The following is a 20,062-nucleotide window of genomic DNA, read 5'->3' as shown; positions in this document are numbered from 1 at the left end:
AGGGACCTAGAAGGACAAATATATAAATAGACCACTAAAGGGGCCTAAAAGAATATGATCTAGCACCACTGAAGGGCTGTATGATCTAGCAAGGACCAAACAGCTGTATGATCTAGCACCACTGACCAGGGGCCTAGAAGGGTATGATTTTCCTGGATTATAAATGAAGGATCCAGGCTTTTGTATACCTAGAAGGACCAAACAGCTGTATGATCTAGCACCACTGAAGGGGCCTAGAAGGACCAAAGCGCTGTATGATCTAGCACCACTGAAGGGACCTAGAAGGACCAAACAGCTGTATGATCTAGCACCACTGAAGGGACCTAGAAGGACCAAACAGCTGTATGATCTAGCACCACTGAAGGGGCCTAGAAGGACCAAACAGCTGTATGATCTAGCACCACTGAAGGGGCCTAGAAGGACCAAACAGCTGTATGATCTAGCACCACTGAAGGGGCCTAGAAGGACCAAAGCGCTGTATGATCTAGCACCACTGAAGGGACCTAGAAGGACCAAACAGCTGTATGATCTAGCACCACTGAAGGGGCCTAGAAGGACCAAACAGCTGTATGATCTAGCACCACTGAAGGGACCTAGAAGGACCAAACAGCTGTATGATCTAGCACCACTGAAGGGGAAGGACCTACTGAAGGGGCCTAGAAGGAGGAGCACCACTGAAGGGACCCAGCTGTATGATCTAGCACCACTGAAGGGGCCTAGAAGGACCAAACAGCTGTATGATCTAGCACCACTGAAGGGACCTAGAAGGACCAAACAGCTGTATGATCTAGCACCACTGAAGAGGCCTAGAAGGACCAAACATCTGTATGATCTAGCACCACTGAAGGGGCCTAGAAGGACCAAACAGCTGTATGATCTAGCACCACTGAAGAGGCCTAGAAGGACCAAACAGCTGTATGATCTAGCACCACTGAAGGGGCCTAGAAGGACCAAAGCGCTTTATGATCTAGCACCACTGAAGGGACCTAGAAGGACCAAACAGGTGTATGATCTAGCACCACTGAAGGGATCTAGAAGGACCAAACAGCTGTATGATCTAGCACCACTGAAGAGGCCTAGAAGCCTATGATCTAGCACCACTGAAGGGGCCTAGAAGGACCAAACAGCTGTATGATCTAGCACCACTGAAGGGGCCTAGAAGGACCAAACAGCTGTATGATCTAGCACCACTGAAGGGGCCTAGAAGGACCAAACAGCTGTATGATCTAGCACCACTGAAGGGGCCTAGAAGGACCAAACAGCTGTATGATCTAGCACCACTGAAGGGGCCTAGAAGGACCAAACAGCTGTATGATCTAGCACCACTGAAGGGGCCTAGAAGGACCAAACAGCTGTATGATCTAGCACCACTGAAGGGGCCTAGAAGGACCAAAGCGCTGTATGATCTAGCACCACTGAAGGGACCTAGAAGGACCAAACAGCTGTATGATCTAGCACCACTGAAGGGGCCTAGAAGGACCAAACAGCTGTATGATCTAGCACCACTGAAGGGACCTAGAAGGACCAAACAGCTGTATGATGAAGGGGCCTAGGACCAAACACACCACTGAAGGGGCCTAGAAGGACCAAACAGCTGTATGATCTAGCACCACTGAAGGGACCTAGAAGGACCAAACAGCTGTATGATCTAGCACCACTGAAGGGGCCTAGAAGGACCAAACAGCTGTATGATCTAGCACCACTGAAGGGGCCTAGAAGGACCAAACAGCTGTATGATCTAGCACCACTGAAGGGACCTAGAAGGACCAAAGGACAAACAGCTGTATGATCTAGCACCACTGAAGGGACCTAGAAGGACCAAACAGCTGTATGATCTAGCACCACTGAAGGGGCCTAGAAGGACCAAACAGCTGTATGATCTAGCACCACTGAAGGGACCTAGAAGGACCAAACAGCTGTATGATCTAGCACCACTGAAGGGGCCTAGAAGGACCAAACAGCTGTATGATCTAGCACCACTGAAGGGGCCTAGAAGGACCAAACAGCTGTATGATCTAGCACCACTGAAGGGACCTAGATGATCTAGCACCACTGAAGGGGCAAAGGACCAAACAGCTGTATGATCTAGCACCACTGAAGGGACCTAGAAGGACCAAACAGCTGTATGATCTAGCACCACTGAAGGGGCCTAGAAGGACCAAAGCGCTGTATGATCTAGCACCACTGAAGGGACCTAGAAGGACCAAACAGCTGTATGATCTAGCACCACTGAAGGGGCCTAGAAGGACCAAACAGCTGTATGATCTAGCACCACTGAAGGGACCTAGAAGGACCAAACAGCTGTATGATCTAGCACCACTGAAGGGACCTAGAAGGACCAAACAGCTGTATGATCTAGCACCACTGAAGGGGCCTAGAAGGACCAAAGTGCTGTATGATCTAGCACCACTGAAGGGGCCTAGAAGGACCAAACAGCTGTATGATCTAGCACCACTGAAGGGACCAAACAGCTGTATGATCTAGCACCACTAAAGGGGCCTAGAAGGACCAAAGCGCTGTATGATCTAGCACCACTAAAGGGACCTAGAAGGACCAATGCGCTGTATGATCTAGCACCACTGAAGGGACCTAGAATGACCAAACAGCTGTATGATCTAGCACCACTGAAGAGGCCTAGAAGTGTGTATGATCTAGCATTGAAGGGGCCTAGAAGGACCAAACAGCTGTATGATCTAGCACCACTGAAGGGACCTAGAAGGACCAAACAGCTGTATGATATAGCACCACTGAAGGGGCCTAGAAGGACCAAAGCGCTGTATGATCTAGCACCACTGAAGGGGCCTAGAAGGACCAAAGCGCAGAAAGAAGTAGCACAACTGAAGGCGCCAGTAACGACCAAGAAGCTGTATGATCTAGCACCACTGAAATGAAAGAAATGTTATTTTAGACCTAGGACCAAACAGCTGTATGATCTAGCACCACTGAAGGGGCCTAGAAGGACCAAAGCGCTGTATGATCTAGCACGAAATGTTGATCATCGACTTCCCCAAATGTCATCTGTAAGATGTATAACACTACTGAGATCTCCTAAGAGGAAACTGCACTGCTCCTGCTCATCCAGGGGCGTAGCTAGCCTAGCAGAAATGTGTTAACCCAGTCGAGGTGTCTGGGGTCCAGAGCATTTCATGATTTCCAAAATTTTTGAATCGTTTTCAGAGACATTTATTTAATTATTTATTTAACAACAAACTTCACCCCTGACTAAATAAAAGACTTTATTTTGTTTGAAAACTTGTCGATCGATGTCTGTAATCCAGAAGCCTTCTTCATTTTGAAGATTTGCACTTTAACAACATTATATTCGGAAACGTTGAAATGATAGTAAGAAGTAGGATTTTATGACGTGTATAAAGTTCCGGAAAGAAATGCACAAGGCCTAGCTATTCAACAATTTTCTATTTCCATTTTTTTTATTTATTATGTAACAGAGGTTCATCTCAATGCTGCCGCTAGGAATCGAACCCGGGACCCCTGGCTTACTAGTCTCACGCTCAACCAATCGAGCTAAAGAGAAGTTCAGTCTAGCCGAGTGGTATATTGCGGCTAGTATTTTACCAGGGTTACAATTAAAAATATTAGATATTTATTTTCAACCTTAGTTTTGTAATTTTTGTCCGACATACTCTCTACACAGATTTTTTTATGTGGAAGCTACGTCCCTGTCATCCAAATTGGAAAACGTAATAATGTTAACTACCAGGTCAAACAACAAATCCCTACTTTTCTACAACTTTGGACATAATATAAGGAAATGAAGAATCATATCGTCTGACATCTTTCCATACTTATCAACAGAAACGACATTTTCATCATTTCAGTTATTTCCACGCAACCACAGATGATTTTCGCTTACTTAGCTGTAACACCGGATTCACTCCCTAATAAGAATGAATCTTTGCGTATCTGTGCAACCCCGGCTTACTGCTCATATCTTCGCGCCATTGTCGATCGTAAAAGCCGGTGTCACAGAAAATGCTGTGGCCGTGAAATACTGTGACCGCGGCCAATTTGCGCATGCGTGTCCCAAGTTTCATGGCAGTACATAAAACATGGATGTACGAGTTAACATCAGGATTGAATGAATCTCAGAGCGGACAAATTAATTGCGCAAGGGGTTAAATGTACGCTATGAAACAGTACAAGCCAATTAAAACCTAAAAATGCTTTACTTGCAATTTTGCGATATACTATATTTTGCCGTTGGGGGTCGGGAAGGCGTAGTATAATATGCATGTGGTACATGTATTTTTAAAGACTGCTATGTTATTCAAGCCTTTATTTCTGGTGATAATTCCGAGATAGACTCTGTATTCAGTAAAGGTAGAGCGACTGGTGTGGGGGCTCTCGATGGGACAATTCCGGGTAGTCAATTCTCTGGTTCACATCTTCGTGAAAGTACTCAGTCTGAGCTCTCACAGGGGATGTTACGTCACCATATCCAAGATGTTGGTACTGCAATTGAAAACAATAGTATAGTTCATTCCATCTGTGAACGACTGAAAGCAGTAGAAAACGCACTGAAAGACAGTCAAGTAAGAGAGTGTCGAATGCTCAAATTAATGGAGGAAATGAAAACGGACAATAAACATCTTGCTGATACTGTCATGGAATTACGAAATGCACTTTCATGTCTTACAATTAAAACTGGAACAATCCCGAAGTCATATTCGGACGTTTTGCGGGGCGACAGTGGAGGTATAACTCCTGCACGGAGCCCCACCGTACCACTGGCTCAAATTCCTCACGGGACCGTCTCACCTGGCGAAGGTGTGAGCGATACTACCTTACCTTTCACCAGTCAACCAGAACACGTGAGTGACCCTACAGAAGCCAGTGAAGACCATGTCGATAAGGAAGTGTCTACGCCCTCCGAACCGACAACACCACCGTCGAGGATTAAACCTACGCCAGTTGGTAACGATGGGCCACTTATAAGCGCTAATCAACCAGGTACGACAAGGTCAACAAAAACAAATAGAAACAATGCATCGACAGTGAAATTAAATCACGACGCCAAAGAGGACAATGACGTGTTTATTGGTGTTCATCGTAAACAAACAGCGCGTTACTATTTAAGTGGAATCGGATCTGAAAGTACCAAAAACGGTATTCTCAAATTCTTTCGAAACAAAGGAGTAAAAGTTACTGACTTACGAATGTTCGAACAGCGTAACGGTTCCTTTACAGCAAAGGTCAATGTTTCCGCAGCCCATGCGTACTTGGTAGAGATTCCAGATTTCTGGCCCAACAGTGTAACTTGCAGACCTTGGCTCAGCAGCAAAGAATGGCAAGAAAAGCTAGACGAGCGTAAAAACTCCGATCGCGATTCGTCTTGGAAATCACGTAATGACTTCAGTAATCCGAACACAGATGATTACGAATGGCGTAATGACATTGGAGACTATTACAGCAATTACGACCGTGATTCCGAAAATTACTGGCGCTACAACGACCGTCATTAGTGAAACACATCCATATTGATAAAACAGAATGTTACAAACAGCGTTATATTTATACCTAATGGCATTCTCCATACTTACATGGAATGTTCGAGGAGCGTTTTCATCAGCAAAAGGTTTGTCTACGCTATTAAAGCAATCGAACTGTGACATCGCCGTTATAACCGAACATAAACTGAGTCATAAATCACTACCTTTCTTGGACACGATAAACTCTGATTATTACGCAATTAACGCCAATACTGTCGAATGTTCTGGTAATGGTACTGGTGTTTCGCTTCTGGTGAAAAAGTCGCTACGATATTGCATTTCTTCCTTAGAAGTTACTAATAATCGTATTGCTGCTATAAAAATGACAACAGTTTCCGAGCAATCCGTTTACTTTTTTGGAGTATATATGCAAAGTGATAATGACATTAAAAGTATAGAGACACTCTGCAGTATCTATATGACATACTTACCTTCTACTCACTAAGAGGAAAAGTTGTAATAGCTGGTGACTTTAATGCGCGTATTTTAGATAATCCCCAATATTACGCGGCGAAACAGAAAGTCAGTGCATTGAACGACCTTATAAACGATTTGAACTTGTGTGTCGTAAATACACTGCCGATTTGCAAAGGGCCAAAGTATACGTTTAAACCTTGCAAAACTACTTTAGATTATATTCTTGTTGATGATAGTACACTTAGGAATATATCCCATAGTAATATCACAGACAGTGCCGATATTGAGATCGCTTCGGATCACCTTCCAATCGTTTGTGTGTTTGATTTCAGCGCTCCAAATCACAAAATACAACCGAAAGATAACGTGGACCATATTGCGTGGAGCAAAGCTACCGTTGATCATCTGATTTCATATCAACTAACCTTGGCATATAAGCTACGTAATATTCATGAATATGACATGTCGACACAGTTTGGTATCGATGCATTATATGAACAGTTAACCTTATGCATGGCAATATCAGCTGATGAAACTATCCCTAAACGACGTTTTAGGGAGTATCTTAAACCGTATTGGACAGGAGAGCTTGAAAGTGCTCACAATGCAGCACTGAGGTACCGACAGGTATGGATTAATGAAAACAGACCTCGTGGGCTACAATATGATTCATACAGGAACTATAAAAACGCAAAGAACGTCTTTCGGAACCTACATAGAGAAACACACGATAAATATTTAGATAAAGTTAATAGCGAGCTAGACGGGGCAGCGGATGTGGATGCTAGATTATTCTGGAGAATTGTGCGGAAGCGTAAAAACAAAACACTCGATGCTTGCACGGAACTAGTCTACGAGGGAACACTTGCCCGTGACCCCCAAAGCATAGTCGAAACGTTTGCGGACTTTTACGAAAAATTATATGCAGATAACACGATCATCGATGACTGTAATTTGCAATTCGCAGTAAAGGACGATCTTGATAGCAAGTTCACTTTTGAAGAAATCGTATCAGCTGTCAGGCATATGAAACTTGGAACAGCTCCTGGAGCAGATATGATATCAAACGAACACGTTCGCTTTGGAGGAAAAGCCCTCATCGAAGTTATCCAAAAACTAATGAACTCCATCCGAACCACAGGATATATTCCAAAAACGTGGAAACGAGGAATCCTTGTTCCTATTCATAAAGGAGGCTTTAAGAAATAGAATAACCCTAACAACTATAGACCGATTTCCTTGCTACCGGTACTCTACAAACTTATGGAAAGAGTGATTTGCAAACGAGTATCACGCTGGCTTCATGATTCACACGTTGAATTTCCTTCTGCTCAACAACAGGGTTTTCAGAAAGGTTTAAGCTGTATAACTACAACATTTAGTCTGCGTGAGTGTATATATGAGAATTTAGAACAGAGCAGCAAAGTCTATGTAGCATTCTTAGATATATATAAAGCTTTTGACACGGTGCAACACAACAGTATATTCAGTAAACTTTACAAGATTGGAGTCACTGGAAATTTGTACAGAATATTGCGTAACGCATATCAGGACATATACAGCGCGGTAGTTTACAATCGTGCCCGATCTCGTTGGTTCAAGGTCCAAAGATCAGTCAGACAAGGTGGAATCATCTCGACATTTCTATACTTGCTGCATATTAATGATATGCTAATTGAATTGGAGACTACTAACGTTGGCACGAAAGTACAATCCATTGAATGTGGCAATCCATGTTTAGCTGATGACGTTGCCCTTGTTACTACTAGCCCTAGGACCTTACAAACTCTGCTAGATGCCACACAAAGGTATGCTGAAAAATGGAAATTTCAGTTTAATGCATCAAAATGCAACATAGTAGCTTTTCGAAGTACATGCGAAAATCTGAATTGGATGATTAATAGCAACCCACTTCGTATAGTCGATAAGGAGGTACACTTAGGAGTACTTCTGTCCTCCAACCTGAAAAACGCCGACGCCGTTGACATCGCTTGTAAGAAAGGCCGTAACATGTTACACTCAATCACGCGCATGGGAACTGACTGTACTTATACGAAACCGCTTACTCTTATTAGCATCTACAGGAAAGTTATACTTCCGTCGATGTTATATGGATGCGAATTATGGAATAATCTAACTAAATGCGATATCCGAAAGCTCGAAACTTTCCAACACTATGCAGTAAAGCATATACTTAATCTACGGACATCCACTCGATCGGATATGTGCGAAAGTATAGTCGGACTACACAGGATTCAGTGTGAAATCGAGAAAAGAAAAATGTACTTCTTACGTTGTATTGTTGATTGTTCACCAAACAGCATTCCAAAAAGTATTTTTATTCGTAGAGTTCTTAAATATATAGATGGACCGAAATCAAAGCAAATGGGGTTTATCCCTGATATCCTAGCAATCTTAACAAAATATGAATTATTAGAATGGATACAGTATTATATCCTATGCGCAGAATTCCCGTCCAAGGCTCAATGGAAACTTTTAGTTAAAGGAGCTATTCAAATACACGAAGATCGCTTATTGATCGAGAGAATGAACAGTGATGACGAATTCGTTCGATTTCGATCTGTCCACTCTACCTATAATAAGCCGTATGTCATGCTCAAAACACCGGACATCGACAAAAGGACAGTCCTTTATATTTGTAAAATGCTAACGTGTGTTCCTGTAGAACAGTACAATACATGTAGGTTGTGTAACAATCCGTTTTATGACACAATAAGACATTTTGTCACAGAATGTACAAGTACATTTATTTTGAGAGACACATTCATGACAAAAGTCGTGGATTATTACGGTGTACAACCATATTTGATCATGTCCAGTTTTGCAGAAGAACTCCTGCTCCAGACAATATTTAGAGGGAACATTTCGGGATTTGAATTTGAAAGTAATTCTATAACAGAGGAATTTACAAAGGACTGTGCCTATGTACTGCATAAAACAGCGGAAATATATTTCCATGCTGGTGAACTGTGAAATATAAATGTATTTTGAGCTCAGAAAATTGGTCAAAAGTGATCCTTGATTGCAATGTGCTTTTAGCACTCATTTTCTTCATGTAAATTTATCCATTTCACTTTAAACTTTCTTTTTCTGTACTCTCAGCTTTGAGGAATAAAGAATGATGATGATGATGATGATGATGATGATGATGTATATAAATTGCTTATGGAATTACGATGTTGATGTTAAAATGTTTGATTTCTTGTTTGATGTATTTCGAACGTAGATCTAGCTTTAGAATTTTCAATATGTTCGAGTAAATGGTGGTGTTATTTTTAAATCACTTTATCCAACTTAATATCATATTCAATACTCAAATAAAATTTAAAATAAAGCTGTGTAAGCATCAAATGTGCAATTCTTTATCATTTTACCTTCCATGGGTAAAATAAAGAAACGACTGTAAAAGACGATAGACCCTTGTGTCGTAAATCATTGTGAACGTCTGTAGATAATGCGACCTTCCCATTGCAATAATGAGCAGCATTGTAATATAATTGGTACCCCATTTTTACAAATATAAAGTTCCCTGATTTCTACTGTCATTACTTATGTGAAAATGTGATCGTCAATCTACATAATACGCCAACCCTGCCATTATAGCACTACGCGACGTCCACTCTGTCACTCTATTCATCCTTTACATTATTGTGACTTTCCTGTAAACATTGCCATTCTCGCTCTCAAAATACTTCGGCACTCTGTAAAATACTGTGACCCTCCCACTGTAAAATACTGTGTCCCTTCCTCTGTAAAATACTGTGACCATCTCTTCAAAATACTGCAAACCTCTCTCTGTTTAATACTGTGACCTTCCCTCTGTAAATACTGTACTGTGACCTTTCAGGTGTAAAGTACTGTGAACCTCCAGGTGTAAATTACTATGACCTTCCCTCTGTGAAATATAGTGACCTTCCAGGTGTAAAATACCGTGACCCTCCCTCTGTAAAATACTGTGACATTCCAGGTGTAAAATACTGAGACCCTCCATCTGTAAAATACCATAAACCCCCCATCTGTAAAATACTGTGACCTTCCAGGTGTAAAATACTGTGACCCTCCCTCTGTAAAATACTGTGACCTTCCAGGTGTAAAATACTGTGACTCTCCATCTGTAAAATACTGTGACCTTCCAGGTGTAAAATACCGTGACCCTCCCTCTGTAAAATACTGTGACCTTCCAGGTGTAAAATACTGAGACCCTCCATCTGTAAAATACCATAACCCGAACCCCCCATCTGTAAGATACTGTGACCTTCCAGGTGTAAAATAATGTGACCCTCCATCTGTAAAATACTGTGACCCTCCCTCTGTAAAATACTGTGACCTTCCAGGTGTAAAATACTGTGACCCTTCATCTGTAAAATACTGTGACCCTCCCTCTGTAAAATACTGTGACCTTCCAGGTGTAAAATACTGTGACCCTCTATCTGTAAAATACCGTGACCCTCCCTCTGTAAAATACTGTGACCCTCAATCTGTAAAATACTGTGACCCTTCATCTGTAAAATACTGTGACCTTCTAGGTGTAAAATACTGTGACTCTATATCTGTGACCCTCCCTCTGTAAAATACTGTGACCTTCCCTCCATCTGTAAAATACTGTGACCCTCCCTCTGTAAAATACTGTGACCTTCCAGGTGTAAAATACTGTGACTCTCCATCTGTAAAATACTGTGACCCTCCCTCTGTAAAATACTGTGACCTTCCAGGTGTAAAATACTGTGACCCTCCATCTGTAAAATACTGTGACCCTCCCTCTGTAAAATACTGTGACCTTCCAGGTGTAAAATACTGTGACCTTCCAGGTGTAAAATACTATGACTCTACATCTGTAAAATACTGTAACCCTCGCTTTCTAAAATACCATGACCCTCCCTCTGTAAAATTCTGTGACCCTCCCTCTGTAAAATACTGTAACTTACTAACATAACCCTATGTAAAATACTGAGATGCTTTTTCATCATCATCATTATCATAGTTATAACTCATTTAAAAGGTAAGTTATATTATCCCTTTCCCTACCGTCCTTTTTAATGAAAAAAATATTGGCATCTTGTTTGCTGCATAATCCTCATTGTCATAAAAATCTATTAAGTGCGATGAAAAACTGGCGAAGTTATTAGAATGAATAGAAAAGTATACTAGAGGCCCATAGCCGACAGCCCATCTGTATCATCTGGCGAAGGAGAATAAAATTTGTGTATACAGTAGGCTTGGGGCCCCTGTGGCAAGAGAGACATTGCTCGTATGGATAATTTCAAAATTCTTTCAACTACCATCTTCTCAAGGAACCACAGAATATTGTTCGAATTTAGTTGTAAGCACCGTTTGGTAAAGGGGAATACATTTTCTATAAATACTGGTTCTAGATATTGATCGTCAATAAAAAATGCATATACCATTACTGTGCATTAAATATTGAATACAATCATGATACTTTAGTATAGGAATTGACCCTCGGGTCTGGTGCCAATACTTTGAATATATTTAATTCTTGAGTAATTGAAATTTTTGAGATCCTAAAACTATAGCCAAGTGAGCAATACAAGTCCTTTAGGCCTCTTGTTTCGATAACGGAATGTTTAGGTATCTGTTACCTTAACCCCATTACCTTTAACATTGTCACATTATATTAACAGCTTTCCAAGATAAACACATGTATTAAATCAGCTATTTCTGAGTTATTGATTGATTTTCACAAAATACATTGCATGATCAAAAGTTTTATGCCCCTTTGGACTATTATCCGATACTATTAATTTAAACAAGTATGAAATCTATTCTTTCCAGTGGATTTTAAATAGATTAAGTATGAGCAAAAATCTTACTGTTATGTATATCATACGTACAGTACATTTTGTACCCTCCCCATAGGGAAATGTGAGACCCTGGGGTCTTAATATTTACAATTTCAGTGTATCAACTTCAGACTCTCCCATCACTGAACAGTATTTGATTCTACCAGTTTTAAATATTTAAATTTGACAAAACCCCCAGTCTCCTTGGGGATGTGAAAAACATTATTCACGATTAGGGTCACCTGTTGCCATTTACTTTTTGTGAAAAAAATCGTTGAAATTGGTTAATCGGTTTTGCAGAAGTCAAAATGCAAAACGTGTACACGCTGTACGACGGACTACGAACGATGACGGACAAAAGGAGATCACAATATGTCACCATGAGACTTCGCATACTGAATAAGGCCACACATTGATATGATAAACAGTTTAATTAAAAAAACACATATATTAAGAAGTTCATTTGTATAAATTGTATCAGCTTACACATACTGTGCAGTGAAAAGTGGCTTGTTTGCTGTGCCAAATGCTCTTGTCTTTAGCATGGCATCTGTCGTGATACCATACACGACACAGTTCACACTGGATCATTGCTTCGCCTTCATCGGGTTGTCTACAGAAGCAATGAATCCGGTATGCTGTTGTCTTCTTAGCTTTGCTGGGACGACTTCGACGGACATATGGGAACATTTCTATCTGGTTGCGTCTGAAACAATCTAAAAGATGTGTTCGCATAAGTGATTGGTCCCATATGTACGTCGTTGGGTCTTGGTCGGAACACAAAGCTGTAGCATTAGCGATAGCAAAGAGGCCACAATCAGCTCCACCCCTCTGTTGATGACATTCTAAATGTTGTAGAATAACTTCACTGCTCTTAGTATGTAGTATAGCTGCACAACTCTGCCTGAACTTCCGTGTGATATTGATATCCAAACTGTCGTAAACATCCGCTACGTTTTCTGAGGTTTTGTTACTTCCAACTGTAACGCAATGATTTTCGTTTACATTTAGATTTTGAACAAATGGTCTTTGCATTTTGTCAATATTATTTTTGTCTGAAATCTGAAAAAGCAAACAGCTTTTTAATCCAAAGATCCCGGGAAACTGTTCTGAGAGCATAGTCTGTGCTTTATCTATGATAATGTCGTCAAGCCATGTCCCTGGAGTTAATGCTTTCTCTTCAGTGGAAATTTTAGGCGAAATAGTTTGTGAGAAATCTTCGTCTGAGGATAGTTCAATAGAAAGTTCTTCTGCTTTAGGGATGTTTATCTTGTCAAGCGAATCCCCTGGAGCCAAAATTGTCTCTTTACTAGAAATCCCATGTGTTGTGTTTTTTGTTCCTTCTACTACGGACTGATAGTCATTGATTAATTCATTATTGGAAGAAAGAATGTTTTCCTTTTTAACATCTACTAAGTTATTTTCAGTTGCAGACCTTATATAAGGTTTAAGATGAATGACTGATATGCCTTGCTTGAGTGGTTTACCGGCTTCTTTCCTTAAGTAAGCCCGTCCACTCTTTAAAGATGTAATTTCGTATGGACCTAACCACAGTGGTGATAACACGTCCCCTTTCCTTCCAACTTTTCTGGAATTTTTCTTCAAAACTTCCTGACCTACTTTAAAGTCGAAAGACTTACAACCCATATTTTTCCTCTCTCTGTATTGTCTTTTCTGTTTTGCTTGCGCTTTCTCGATGTTTTCTCCAATCAATCTATACATAGATAAAAACTTGTCTTGCCTCCTATCCATCTGGTCCGTTGTGATTTCGTCCGGAGGAAATGGAACATCATCACTCGAGTCTGCCAGTTCTCCAAACATTCGAGCTCTTCGGCCGAACATAGCCATAAAAGGCGTGCACTTAGTCGAAGCTTGCTGACTTGTTCTTAGTCCAAACATGACCGGACTGATGAATTCGTCCCAGTTTGATTGGTCGTCGTTGACAAGCTTTGATAGTGACCGCTTAATTGTCTGGTTTGTGCGTTCGTCTTGTCCGTTTGTTTTGGAGTGGTAGGCTGCCGTAATCAAATGTTTTACGCCACATAACAAGAACAACTGTTCATTAAGTTCATTTACAAATTCCTTCCCCTGGTCTGTAATAATTTTTGCTGGGGGCCAAAACGGAAAAAGAGCTCCCGTAGATGAAGGGAAATGCCATCTGCCTTCTTTGAAGCTATAGCAAAACATTCGATCCATTTGCTTAATAGGTCAGTAGTGGTGAGGCAATACATGTTTCCCTTTTCAGTTGATGGAAGGGGACCGATCAGGTCGATACCAAGTATTTCCAATGGCTCTGACGATTTTATGGGAATCAGTTCAGGCGTTGTGGTTTTGATTTTTTCAAATTTCTGACACTTTTCGCATTCCCTTATCTGTGAATGAATAAAATGCGTCATGTTGTTCCAATAGTAGAGAGAACATACTTTGTCTCTTGTCTTATTGAACCCCGCATGCGCACCATGTGCTGAGGCATGACAGTCCTGAAATATTCTGTCCTTTTCTAATTTATTCGTTATCACTTTGAGAAATTCACCTGCATAGTTGTACCACAGTGCATTTCCATGGATACAAAATTTGGTACAGTATCGTCGAAATGCATAGACCCCTTTTTCATCAGTTAAACTGTAGTGTCCAGATTTCGTCATCTACAATAAAGGAAATGTACAATATATATATAGCACTTACATTTTCCTAATCACCACTAATATTTTAAACAAAAACGTTAGTAGGAATATTGTTTGCCCTGTCATATTTTGGAAATTACCATTCGTCATGTGTGTGTGCCCAGTTAACCATAAAGCGCACGAACGGTTTTTTCCACGCTGCTAAGGTCAAGCAGATCATCAATACAAAGTCCCGTAACTGTCCAGTAATTTAGATACCGATTATAAATTCGGCTGAAGTTGGCGACAATTTGGTTGAAAAACCTTATAATGCCTCAAAGATAATATTCATATAGATATCATTTCGTTCAAAAATAAAAGAAAATATATAAAGTCTATTTCACTCACCTTTCGTGGAGTCCTTGTGTCACCCTTTGTCTCTGACGCCATTCGTACGAAACTATTCACAAACATTTTTGTTATTCGCAAAAAGGTAAGTGGACCTGTCAGTACTTCTGTAGTTGATTTCAATTCTATTTGTTTTATTATACCAGGTTCATGCTAACATCTGTTACTGCATAAAAAATGGAAACTTTTCATTAGAACTTATTTGCGAAACTGTCTATGGTACTATCTTTTCACGACAATTTGCGAAGTTCAAAGACCGTGACACACATAATTGTGTGCATGGAGAATGAGGGAATCCCTGCATACATTGGCAGAATAAAGGAATGCAGAGATATCGTACTCCATATTATGACAGATCACCCTTCCCATTTTTCGTCGATGATCAGAGAAGAGGCAAGAGACATCGTCAAAAAAAACCACATCAAACAAGAATGTGAAAGTACAGAAACTTTCTCTTCATATTTATAGCTCTACAAATGTGCGTGCGCGTATATTATAATGAAAGAGGTATAGGAAATAAATCTGAGTGAAAAACTTATCAAAACAACAATAAGAAAGAAAGGAAAATGTTTTTTTAAATACATACAGGAGGTGATTTCGTTTGGAATTACCCTTTATGTGAAAACTCCATTGATATTTAATTAATTACATTAAAATTCATTATTTCGAAATTATCGCATTTGATTGGATCACAAAATAATATATAAATTCATGTATAATCTTTAATCAAACTGTTTGAACTAAACAGTCCGTCTAAACAATGTACGGTACTTATGTAGAAGGCGTATTTCCCTTAGTTCATGGTCCGTGGCCCATCGTCCGTCCGTCTGTCCATAAACAGTTCTTATTACCGCTATTTCTTCAGAAGTACTGGATGGATCATTTTCAAATTTCACATACAGGTTTCCCTTGGTTCCTAATTATGCAATATAAGTTTGGGACTTATTCGAAAACAATATGACCGAAAGACAGTCATCTTGGAAAATGACATTTATAGTTTGTTAACACTATTTCTTGACCGTACTGCATGATCACTCAAAGTTCACATGTAAGTTTCCCTTGTGTATCTTACATTTTCGGACTAGCGCAAAAAGCATATGGTCGATAGACTGCCATTTTGGATTTTGACAGTACTGAGTTTTTATTGTTATTTCTTAACAGATACAGGATGGACCATTCTCAAATTTAGGTGTACATTGTACCATTTTGTTACTGATAAAACTCAAACAAATATGGCCGACATGCAGCCATCTTGGATTTTGATAGTGAATTTCTCAAAAGGTTCTCGACAGATGTTTCTCAGTTACTTTTGAGACTAAAAGAGTAAATAAACTGTTTCTTATAAAACTGCAAGTATTTTTAAAGAAATAAAATGGAAATAAACTGTCAAAATACCATACACTGTACTATAAAAATTTGTTGATAATATGATGTGAGAATTGTTTAATCTTTGACAACGATGATTAACATAACCATGCATACTTTTGTGTTGATCATGTGGTGGTGGGGTAATTGCAATTAAGCAATGATGTTTAAGTTTGTCATCATATAGTGATTACTCTGTCAATGAGACAATGCTAAAAAATGATAATAATGATGATGATGATGATGATGATGATGATGATGATGATAATGATGATGAATCTGTCCATGATAATACTGAATTTGCCCATGGTGTAGTTCTGAATCTGTACATGTTAATACATTTGCATGGTTGTACATAATATTACAAACTTAATAAAAATTAATATTTCCAGAATTGGACTGGGCGTTAGACCCTGCATGAAAATTGAAAAGAAGTGGGTAAAGATCCTCTGATGGTGAGCACCAATATCTTCCTAGGATCTGTTTTTTTATTGTTCAAAAGTCTGTGTCTATGATGATAGTTAATAATACATTTTGTTATAATTTTAAATTATTGTTTATTTACTGTATCAAAAACAATAAGATTTCCCGATTTCTTTTCTCTCACAAAAATCTCATCAGTGAGAGTTGGAATATGTAAAGTTTCCGAACAACATACAAGGGACGCTGAGAAAAAAAAATTTGCATCAGAATAAAAACACAAGTGTTGTGCATTACGTGAAAACAAATTTGACCTAAGATAACAGTTATAACAGAGGGATGAAAGTTCTTTACAGGAGAAATACAGTATCATGTAGCACCAATGCAAAAGGTTTTATAAGAGAATAGTTTTATATAACAATCAAACAAAGTCACAGTATTTTCCAGGTGGAAGTATTTTAGTATATTACAGAGGTAAGGTCACAGTATTATACACTTGGAAGGTCACGGTATTTTAGAGAGGGAAGGTCACAGTATTTTACAAATGGGGGGTTACGTTATTTTACAGATGGAGGGTCTCAGTATTTTACACCTGGAAGGTCATAGTATTTTACAGATGGAGAGTCACAGTATTTTACACCTGGAAGATCACAGTATTTTGCAGATGGAGAGTCACAGTATTTTACACCTGGAAGGTCACAGTATTTTACAGATGGAGAGTCACAGTATTTCACAGAGGGAGGGTCACCGTATTTTACAGATGGAGGGTCACAGTATTTTACAGAGGGAGGGTCACAGTATTTTACAGATGGAGAGTCACAGTATTTTACAGAGGGAGGGTCACAGTATTTTACAGATGGAGGGTCACAGTATTTTACAGATGGAGGGTCACAGTATTTTACAGATTGAGGGTCACAGTATTTTACACCTGGAAGGTCACAGTATTTTACAGAGGGAGGGTCACAGTATTTTACACCTGGAAGGTCACAGTATTTTACAGAGGGAGGGTCACAGTATTTTACAGATGGAGGGTCACAGTATTTTACACCTGGAAGGTCACAGTATTTTACAGATTGAGGGTCACAGTATTTTACACCTGGAAGGTCACAGTATTTTACAGAAGGAGGGTCACAGTATTTTACAGATGGAGAGTCATAGTATTTTACACCAGGAAGGTCACGGTATTTTACAGAGGGAAGGTCCCAGTATTTTACAGATGGGGGGTTACGGTATTTTACAGATGGAGGGTCTCAGTATTTTACACCTGGAAGGTCACAGTATTTTACAGATGGAGAGTCACAGTATTTTACACCTGGAAGGTCACAGTATTTTGCAGAGGGAGGGTCACAGTATTTTACAGATGGAGGGTCACTATATTTTACAGAGGGAAGGTCACGGTATTTTACAGATGGGGGGTTACGTTATTTTACACCTGGAAGGACACATTATTTTACAGAGGGAAGGTCACGGTATTTTACAGATGGGGGGTTACGTTATTTTACACCTGGAAGGTCACAGTATTTTACAGATGGAGAGTCATAGTATTTTACACCTGGAAGGTCACAGTATCTTACAGAGGGAAGGTCACAGTATTTTACAGATGAAGGGTCACAGTATTTTACAGATGGAGGGTCACAGTATTTTACAGATGGAGGGTCACAGTATTTTACAGATGAAGGGTCACAGTATTTTACAGATGGAGGGTCACAGTATTTTACAGATGGAAGGTCACAGTATTTTACAGAGGGAAGGTCACAGTATTTTACAGAGATGTCTACTGTATTTTACAGGGGGGGTTAAAGTATTTTAAAACCGGAAGAACACTGTATTTTACAGAGGGAAAGGCACTGTATTTTAGAGAGGAAGGGACACAGTATTTTACAGTGGGAGGGTCACAGTATTTTACAGAGTGCCGAAGTATTTTGAGAGCGAGAATGGCAATGTTTACAGGAAAGTCACAATAATGTAAAGGATGAATAGAGTGACAGAGCGGACGTCGCGTAGTGCTATAATGGCAGGGTTGGCGTATTATGTAGATTGACGATCACATTTTCACATAAGTAATGACAGTAGTTTATTCAGAAATGGGAACTTTATATTATGTAAAAATGGGGTACCAATTATATTACAATGCTGCTCATTATTGCAATGGGAAGGTCGCATTATCTACAGACGTTCACAATGATTTACGACACAAGGGTCTATCGTCTTTTACAGTCGTTTCTTTATTTTACCCATGGAAGGTAAAATGATAAAGAATTGCACATTTGATGCTTACAACAGCTTTGTTGTTAAATTTTATTTGAGTATTGAATATAATATTAAGTTGGATAAAGTGATTTAAAAATAACACCACCATTTACTCGAACATATTGAAAATTCTAAAGCTAGATCTACGTTCGAAATACATCAAACAAGAAATCAAACATTTTAACATCAACATCGTAATTCCATAAGCAATTTATATACATGTGTACCACATGCATTTTATACTACGCCTCCCCGACCCCCAACGGCAAAATATAGTATATCGCAAAATTGCAAGTAAACCATTTTTAGGTTTTAATTGGCTTGTACTGTTTCATAGCGTACATTTAACCCCTTGCGAAATTAATTTGCCCGCTCTGAGATTCATTCAATCCTGATGTTAACTCGTACATCCATGTTTTACGTAATGCCATGACACTTGGGACACGCATGCGCAAATTGGCCGCGGTCACAGTATTTCGCGGTCACAGTATTTTCTGTGACACCGGCCATCTATACAAATACATTTGACAAAACGAAAGTAGCCCATGCTTACGCGAATGGACACGAAAGTAACCGACGCTTGCGCAAATGGACATGAATAAAAGACAACTATAATAACTAAAACAATCACCTGTATTAAAGGGTGCCACGTTATAACAATACGATGATTGATTTTATACTTATTTATATAATATGAAAATACGCAACTTCGTCTAAGTCTGGTTTTCTGTCTGGTACATACTCTCCTTCAGCTTCTCCAGAGACGCTCCATTGACACCAATCGTGGTCATCAGCATATATTAAGGTAAGCACAGTAAAGCTGGGTGTATCTGATTTAACTGTGCATTAACATATTCTTATTTGTTTTTCATATTATAAGTTCTTTGGAGCCAGAAGTTACAGCGATAAACAGCATGATTAGTCAACTTTCGTTTTGCTAGGCAGGGGTACATATGAGGCATTGTCATGATATTACCCAGAGAGGTTTTATCTAAGTGTTATCTCTCATGGGAGACAGCCATGTGCAGTACACGTGAGAGAGCTCGTACAATAGAATACACACATGCTGTGAGTTTGAAGGTGAAGGAGATCCCGGTGTAGTATGATTTTGTGAAGCATGCGGAAATGAATCGAGGTCAAAATACAGGATCAGGCAGAATCAATCGACGATTTACGTGGTCTGGCAGGATCAGGCGACGATTTACGTGGTCTGGCAGGATCAGGCGACGATTTACGTGGTCTGGCAGGATCATGTACATCATCATAT

The sequence above is a fragment of the Ylistrum balloti genome, unplaced genomic scaffold (genome assembly GCF_031769215.1).
Source record: "Ylistrum balloti isolate Yb309-2 unplaced genomic scaffold, AGI_CSIRO_Ybal_v1 Utg371500, whole genome shotgun sequence".
NCBI lineage: Eukaryota > Metazoa > Mollusca > Bivalvia > Pectinida > Pectinidae > Ylistrum > Ylistrum balloti.
The sequence above is the reverse complement of the archived record's forward strand: the minus strand, read 5'-3'. Positions refer to the sequence as shown.